The sequence below is a fragment of the Tenrec ecaudatus genome, chromosome 4 (assembly GCF_050624435.1).
Source record: "Tenrec ecaudatus isolate mTenEca1 chromosome 4, mTenEca1.hap1, whole genome shotgun sequence".
Taxonomy (NCBI): Eukaryota; Metazoa; Chordata; class Mammalia; order Afrosoricida; family Tenrecidae; genus Tenrec; species Tenrec ecaudatus.
The window spans coordinates 162973431-162982361 of NC_134533.1; the positions used below are offsets into that span (position 1 = coordinate 162973431).

Sequence of the window (8931 nt, forward strand, 5' to 3'; positions counted from 1 at the left end):
TTACCTCGTTTTTATCATCTGATACCATTTTCCTAGAGGTTGTAAACCTTAATCTCTAGTTGTGGCTAATGAGGTGGAATGAGGTTGAAGATTAGCCTATGGCAGGTTATGAGGCACTATGACAGTGGAGTGCAAAACTCTTATGCTGATCTAATTTAGAGGAAATTTCCCAGAAGTGTGGTCTGCGTCACCTTTTATATCACGAAAGCTAAGAGGAGGAGCATGTAAACAAAGAGAGAGGGACTTCACTACTAGCAAGAGAGAAGAGTCTGGAGTAGAGTACATTCTTTGGATGAGGTTCTCGGCACTAGATACTAAGCAAGATCGATACCTACACTCATGGAGATCGCCATGGGGTGCAAACCAGCAGCTGTTGTGTGTTTAAGTCATTTCTTGAATTTTTTTCTCTTATTTTAGTAAGGCATGTGGAATTAAATTTGTAGCTGCTGCTTCTCTGGTGTTCTTTTATCATCATAAGAAAGTTAAATATTATATCAAGATCAAAAGACTGAATTATATTGATTTGTTTATGTTATTTGCATACTCTAATACATCCAAGGAAAATGCACACCTACTTTGGGGATTTTGATACATTTTGACCTCGAAGGCAAGAGTTGGTGATAGTGCTTTTGTTTTGGGTTCCTGTTTTCATTTAGAATTCAATAAGTTTATTTTAACACCTTTAATTTCACAATGTTTGCAGTCTTCTTATTTTCATTCTTGCTGCTCTCACAAATATTTTAAAGCTGAATGATTAATTCAAGGAAAAGAAAGAATAATTCACACTTATGCTGCTGAAAGTGAAGCAGGCAATCTTTTCACATGTGTTATTATTCTTATTGTGTGGCCTTATATCTTAGTTTCCTCAGATCTCCATATTTAGGGAAGAAATTGCAGTAGTCATATCAAACAAAGTATATTGCTCAAAAAAGTGGAAGGCAAATCTATTTTATTTTTATAATGAGATTTCTATATATACTCAACTTGTATCATTATTTACCAAACTTGATGGTTTAAATAAAGGAGAATGTGTATATTTACTTTGAATTATGGCAAATAAAATTGTGTACTGTAGCTGTTGTTGGTTTCCATTGAACTGATTCTGACTCATGGCGATCACAACTCACAGAACAGAACCCATTGGGTTTCTGTGATTTTAATCATCATGGAAGCAGAGTACCATGTTTATTCCTGTAAAATTGCTCTGTAGGTTCAACCCAACAGCAACGTTTATGTGCTTGGCTAGCCACTGACCACCTCAGCATTACACTATTAGGGATCCGTGTGCATGATCATGAAAATGTGGAAATCTGTATACCAGAAGAGTTTTCGCATCCACAAAAATATATTTTGAAAGTTATATGAACCAAAGAACTCTCTGGTAGTTTATTTATGAAAGTTTGCACATACTGAAGTTCTTCCCTAGTGATTGTCTCATGTGTATGTTTATCTTACCTAGGCATCAGGAAAGAGTGGTGCTTCTGAGGAAATGAAAGATTATTTATATTTATCTATAGATTATGATGATAAAGTTCCTGAAAATAGCCTAAAACATGCCTGCTTCTGCTATTCAAACTGTGTACATTCATCATATTTGAACATCATATCTAATTTGAAATACAGACTCTGTCTCACATAATTTCTGGTAATAAATAGATATTTGGTAAAACACATATTGAGTAACTTAAATATTTATCAGATCATTTGTATGCACCTGTTTACTTGTTATGAATAAAGAAAACATTACTTAGGCTAAATTTTTCTAGGACTCATACATCAATTCCTGTGGAGCTGCATGGTCTAAGTACCAAAGAGCAGGTGCCCTCACAATCGAACTGATTCCTGTTCGTGGTAACACTGTAGCGGGCTGATGAGGCTGTAAACACTGATGGGAGTAACAACCCCCTGTTTCAACATAAAGGAATGCTGCATCACGTGTTTCTCTGTAGCTGTTGCGTCTTTCTCTCTCTCTATTTCTTTTTAATACTGTGATTACCAACCACTGTGCTACCCTTTAATACAGTGACACCCCCAACCATAGAATTATTTTTGTTGCTCCTTAATATCTGTAATTTTGCTATTGTTATGAATCAGCCGACTCATGTGCAAGGGTTATTTGACCCCCAAAGGGGTCATGACCCACAGGTTGAGAATAACTGGCTCTCTCCTTTAAGGAGGCTCTTTAAAGTTATGCAAAAATTGACATTATGAGAAAACAGAGGAAAACCACATCATATCACAAAATGCAGGAATGCTACATCATTACATTGCTTCCAAATTACATCATTATATAGCTGTTGAAATGATGTAATCGCATAATTGCCAAACTACTGAGACTCATGGCCCAGCCTAGTTGATGCAAAACCTCAATTTCACAGCACACCTCTTAGTTCCTTCCAGATGTATGTCATTAATTTGCAAAATAGTCAGACTGTAGTTTTTACTTATTATCATAAATTCAAAGTATCATGTTAAAATCACTGGAAAAATGAAGAGTGTAGTCTCACACTCTCTAGATGGATTCCTTTTTTGAAATTTCTAAAGCTTTCCTCATATTTTATAAAGCCACATTTGTTATGCTACACCTAGCGATCTAGCTTTCTTCTAGCTATGTGATTAAATTAATTTAATTAGACATTTGTATTGCAGAAGTCTGATCCTCATACTAAATATGCTCATGATAATTGCCCAGAACTCACCTTTATAACTCTTATCACATTCTTATTATTACAAGGAAATGAGAGAGATCAAAATGTCAAAAGTTCTTGAAGATTAAGCCAAGTGTATATTGAAACTTGGGACAGCGGATATATCCATATGAAGGTTAAAGGCTCCCTTAAGCTGTTTGGCAGAATTAAATTTCAGGTGATTGGAGGAATGAGGTTCTTGTTTGTCTTTTACTGACTATTGGTCAGGATAGGTCTAGCTCCTGTTAGCTTCCTGCATGACTAGCTCTATTTTCACAGCCATCCGAGTCCAGCCTCTCACATTCTCCGTCTCACTGATGGCCTCTCTTAAAGCCGTCCTCTCATTTTAAGGATTCACGTGTTTATTTTAGGCCCATCTAAACAGTTAGGATTCATCTTTTTTATCTGAATTCCAACTGATAAAAAATATTTACAGGATTTTCCAAATCTATTTTCCCTGTAGCATACCATATTCACATAAGTAGCAACAAGAGGTGGTATTCAGAGGGCACAACATTCTTTCCATTACAGTAAGATATCTGGAAAATACCCAAATATTTGGAAATCGACAAACTTCCAAATATTATGGAATAAAGAGAAATCTCAAGGGAATTTTAAAAGTATTCCAACCATATTATAACGTAAATGCAATATATCAAAATTTGTGAGCTGCACATGAGACTATTAAGGTTTTGCATCAATTTGTCTAAACCAGAATTCTCAGTAGTTTGGCAGGTAATATCTAGAAATCTCTCATGTTTGACCTCCTCAAGCACATAGTCAGCTTCCAATATAAGTAGACACTGTAGGAAAGCCTACTTGTTTTTGCTGGGTTTGGCTCCTGGGCAGCTAACCTCAAGGACAGAAGTTTGACACTATCAGCAACTCCACACACACACACAAAAAAGGTGAGGCTCTCTATTCCTATACAGATTTACAGCCAGGGAAAACCATAGGGGCAGTCCGTCCATGTTTTTGGGTTATGAGTCAGAATCGACTCCATGGAAGTGAGTATAGACTATAAATGCTGCTTAAACAATTAGGGATCCATATGTGATAAAATAGAAATGTAACACTGTATTGCTCATTTTGCAAGTAAAATTACCACAGTGTAACAGAGATGGCAGCACAAATTTAATTATATTATCTGGGTGACAGATACAAGGGTATTCACTGTGGAATTCCTGGAATTTTCTGCAGTGTTCAATAATATTTGGAATCTGATAGAATCTGATAGAAAAATTGATAAGCAGATTTAAAATAATTCTGTATATATCTGCATGCGTATATATTAAAGATTATGCAAATTAAAATGATAATTCTTGGACCATCAACTTGTTGAATTTCATTAAATTGTTTATTTTTATGGTTCACAATATAATTAGATGATCATAATAATGAAATATCTGAAAAATGAATAAATTAAATTAATTTTTTAAAAATCTGACGATAGTGTGTATTTTTAGTGTTGTTTGTTTTGGTTGTTGCTAAGCGCCTTCCAGTTGGTTCCAGGCCACAATGAGCCTATGCACGACAGAAGAAAACACCACACAGACCTGTTCAATCCTCACAATACTTCCCGTGCCTGAGCCATTGCTGCAGCCACAGTGTCAATCCAACTTACCGAGGGCCTTCTCTTTTTCACAGACCTTTCCCTTTAGCAAACACGATGTCCTTCTCCAGAGACAGGTGTCTCCTGACAATGTGTCTAGAGTATGTAAGAAAAAAAGTCCTACCATACTCGCCTCTAAAGAGCACTCTAGCTTTAATTCTTCACGATAGCTTTGTCTATTAGCAGTCCATGATATTTTCTTTTTCTTCTTTTCCCCACTATCATGAATTATGCAGTTAAGTTCCCCACATTTGGGGGAATCGCAGGGGTCAGCACATCCGCAGTGCAATATATAAGCTTTGCCCTGGGAGAACCAGGAGTCATAATCCATACTGCAGGCTGCAATCTTTGATCTTCATCAGGAAGGGCTTCAAGTCCTGTTAATTTTCAGCAAGCAGGGTTGTATCACCTGCATATAGCAGATTATTAATATCCCTTCCTTCAATCACAATGCCAGGTTCTTCTTCATATAAGCCAGCATCTCTGATGATTTGCTCAATATATATATTAAATGAGTATAGTGAGAGGATACAAACTTGTTGCCATGTGGTGTTCCTGGTTCTGTTCTTACAAATAGCTCTTGGTCTGTTCTTACAAATAGCTCCTTGTGAGCACAATAAAACTGGTCCAGAGTCCTAATTCTTCTCAAGGTTATCTGTCAATGGGCTGCTGCAACCATTGTTAGATGAACTTCAAAATTTTGCTTGCATGTGACATCAGTGATATCATTCTATTGTTTGAGCATTCTGTTGAGTTGCTTTTCTGGGATGCGCTGGATTCTAAATGGCATAGTTGAGTGAGTGCTCCCAGTGCTTCCTAGCTTGTTGGAACATTTCGTTATAAAAAAAATGGCTTTGTCTTCTTAAGCTGACTTTTCTATTCAACTCTCTGGCTTCATGCTTTCTTTCAGTGCTTTAGCTACTTTACAATTAAGAACACATTTCAAATCTCAGTTGTTCTCTTCTTTATTTCCCGTCTTTTAATGACCGTTTACTTTCTGCATGAATGATACTCTTGTGCTTCCACAATTCATGGTCTTTGGTGCTTAGTGTTCAGTGGATTAAATCTGTTCTTGATATATTCTCAAAATCCCAATGGAAGAGATTCGAGGTCATATTTTGACTACTCAGTTTTATCTTCAACTTACATAGGAGCAATTGATGGCCTGTTCCACAGTCAGCACCTGGGCTGCTTTTAACTGCCGCTGTCGAGTTTCTCCACATGTATGTAGTCAATTTGATTTCTATGTATTCAGGACAATCCAAGTGTATAGTTGACTTTTGTGTTGTTGAAAAAGGTAATTTCTATGAACAAGTCATTGGCCTAGTAAATTTGTTTTATGCGTTTTCCTACTCTGTTTCTATTACCAAGTCCATATGTTCCACATACTGTTTCCCTCTCTTTGGTTCGAACTGTTCCATTCCAATCACCCATAATTATTAACACATCCAGATGGCATGCTTGATCAATTTCAGACTAACGTCTTTGTAAAATTATTTACTCTCTCCATCACTAGCTTTTGCATTTGATGCATAAACTTGAATAGCAGTTGTATTGATTGGAATTCCTTGAAATATCACTGATGAAATTTTATCACAGAGAGAAATTGTTCTTCACAGTCATAGTAAATCATATGATTTTCTATTTCAAACTGGCCAATACCAGTCCATATCAGCTCACTGGTGCCTAGGATATTGATCTTTATGTATTCTGTTTCATTTGCATCCACTTCCAACTTTCCTAGACGCATAAATTGAACATTCCAAGTTCATATGGTTAGCAGATGTTTTGGAACTTTCTTCTTACTTGAGTCATGTGAAATTAGCAAATGGTTAGCCTGCAGGCTCCTCTGCCATAGGCTTTACCCAGCTCAGGCCACTGTGGTTGAGGCTACTCTGAGAGAACATCTCCTCCCCACTTACATTTGCAAAGTCACAACCAAAGGGGCCATCCCCAATAATGTGCGCTTCCAGTCATTATGTCTTCAGTATTTGACAGTAGTTTGAAGCTAAACACAAAGTTTACAGTGGTGTGTTCCCCAAAGCAGGGAGTCAAGCCCTTATTCTTTGTCTTTTCTTACTGTGTAAAACTTGCTGAAACCCGTTCACTTTGGGTGACTCTCCTGGCATTTGAAATACCAGTGATAGATCTTCCAGTTTCAAAACAACACAAAAGCCACCACAGTAACACACTAATGTATAAGTGGCTGGGATCCTATTTATTTAAAAGTATAAATATGTGGGATCTGAAGGAAATTCATAAAGTATTGCCAAAGAACATAGAAGCAAACCCTCCTCTGTCAAGGCCACAGGTTGCTGTGCTCCTAAGCTGGGCTCCGCATGGCGCGCCTGCCTACGGCTGCATGTGGCCAGGGCACCACCACCATCCACTGTTTGAACTCGGCTTCTAAATTCTGTCCAGTGGAACTCGTGGATAGATGGTTCAAAGGGGAGCTTTTGTTAAGAAGAGAAAAATAATGTTTCTGTGTCTCTTTGAAACTGGAAGATAAGAAAGTGTTATCAGCTGATTCAGAAGATGAAGGATATAGAGCAATTTCCCATGCTAGAAACACTTGATCCCAAAGATTGGAAGAACTAGGATCATTATGCAGTTCTTGGACATAACAAAGCTACACAGAGACAGATTAAAGATTTACTCAAATTGAAGGTAGCTGGTGAACCAATCAAAGAAGGAAATAATGACGACTTCACTTACACAATGAAAACTCTGAGATGTCTGATTTAGTGAAAAGATCAACAGTTTAGATCCTACTTTTGATAATTCAATTCCTTCCAAAAGTGAAACAAATGACTGGCAATTTCTTGGAAGTGATTTCCTCCCATGTTTGAGGTTAATAGAAGTTGATCACATTAAAAAATTGTACTTCAACTTGGTAATATGAATTCGTTGTTTGAAGAAGTATAGGCATTTGACTTCTGGTATAATATTCATTCTTGGAAAGAATTTTATTTAGATGAAGAAGGGGGAAAGGTAGAATATTCCGATATGAGAAGATGGATTGAAAAGAATAATAAAGCAACAAAGCACAATCAAATAGGAAAATAACTGAATATAAACACTGGTTGATAATGCAAATAGCTATGGTCCAAGAATTTTTTTAAAAAATCAAGGAGGAAGAAAAGGCAAAAAAAGAATAAGCAAAAGCAAAAATAGAAGAATCAAAAAGCTAAAGGAAAGCAATGTCAAGCTGTGTTATAACCTGCTTAGTGAGTGAAAGAAAAGATGAGGAAGAATTTAGACAAAAAGTATTATTGGAGAGTCAGAGTAAGGTATCCAGTGGGATGGGGGGTGTGGGCGGGGTGGTGGCAAAGCCATCCTGGGAAATATAAAAGTCTGGGAATTCATGGAAAGACCTGGAATCACTTTTCTGACAAAGAGGATAGTGGGTTAAAATAAGAAGTGGAAAAATACAGTGACTGTGTGAAGGGGAAAGCTTGCAGGGTTTAAATGACACAATTCAGCTGCAAAAGAAGTAGGAACGTCATTCTGGAAATACAGAAGACATCAATAAGCAAAGTCGAAAGGAGAAAGAAAAGGCTGAGACTTGTGTTTGGCAAGCATCTGAGAATGCTGAGAAACCAACCAGTGGATGGGGGGATTGGTAGAACGAATTGGTCAGAAGTTCATCTGCAATTACTAATGAAAGCTGTGGACATCTTAGCTACTGGAACAAACTCAGATGAGAAGTCATTGCCATTCTATGTCATGCGACATCAGGAGAACTGTCAAAGACCAGACTGGCAAAGTGACGAGTCTCCAAAACCTTTATCCGTAACAAAAAAGATTAGTATACAAAAGAGGCTTCGGATAAAATTTTAAAAGAAGTTAAGAGTGGTGCCTCAAGCAGACAATGCAACACTTTCAGAACAATTTAGAGCAGGTCCATTTAAGATTTCACCACATGGACAACAGTAGTAGAAGCTATGGACAAGCTTCGAAAACCTATCCACTCACATATGTAGTGCCTAACAGAACAAAGAACACTGCTTGAAGTGATACAAGGACCTCATTGAGATCGTAAACGCGAAGAAGCTGCTCAAGAGAAAGTGCTGAATGCAAGGAAATCCAAGAATATGACCCTGTGATAATATCTGTGTGTGCACACATTTTACAGCAAAACTGAAAATATCATAATATTTTACTTCTTAAAATTATGGTAGAAACCTTTACAAACAATATATCAAAACATGTAATCAGAATCAACTCATAGAAAATGAGGGTTTTTACTTGTTTTTGAAAAGAGTTTTTTCTAACTTTATTATCTATTTATCATCTATCTAGCTGTCTGCAATTTTTATATTTAGCAAAAGTATACTTCAATAAATTTTAACTTACCATTGTTAAAATTTGGTTTTTATTTATTTGGAGTTTTCTGTCTTATTACTTGAGTATGTCAAGTGACAGAAATAAATGTGAGGTGAATTAAATAAACCAACAGTAATTATAAATGCCCATGTATGTAGAAAATTATCTACGTGTTTGAATCACAAAGTAATAAGACTTAACCTCCATCAAGTCTGAATAGCATGCAGAATGAGACTTTTCCATAAAAAGTTATCGGCTTTGAAACTCAGAGTGGCATTTCTACCCGGTTCTACAGGGGTGCTATGA

The 8931-nt window shown here is 36.7% G+C and overlaps 2 pseudogenes; both read left to right on the forward strand.

Moving 5' to 3' along the window:
* Positions 1-6858: 6858 nt before the first annotated feature.
* Positions 6859-7534, forward strand: LOC142446107 (dnaJ homolog subfamily C member 2 pseudogene; annotated as a pseudogene).
* An 8-nt stretch (positions 7535-7542) lies between these two features.
* On the forward strand, positions 7543-8405 carry LOC142446108 (dnaJ homolog subfamily C member 2 pseudogene; annotated as a pseudogene).
* The last annotated feature ends 526 nt before the right edge of the window (positions 8406-8931 follow it).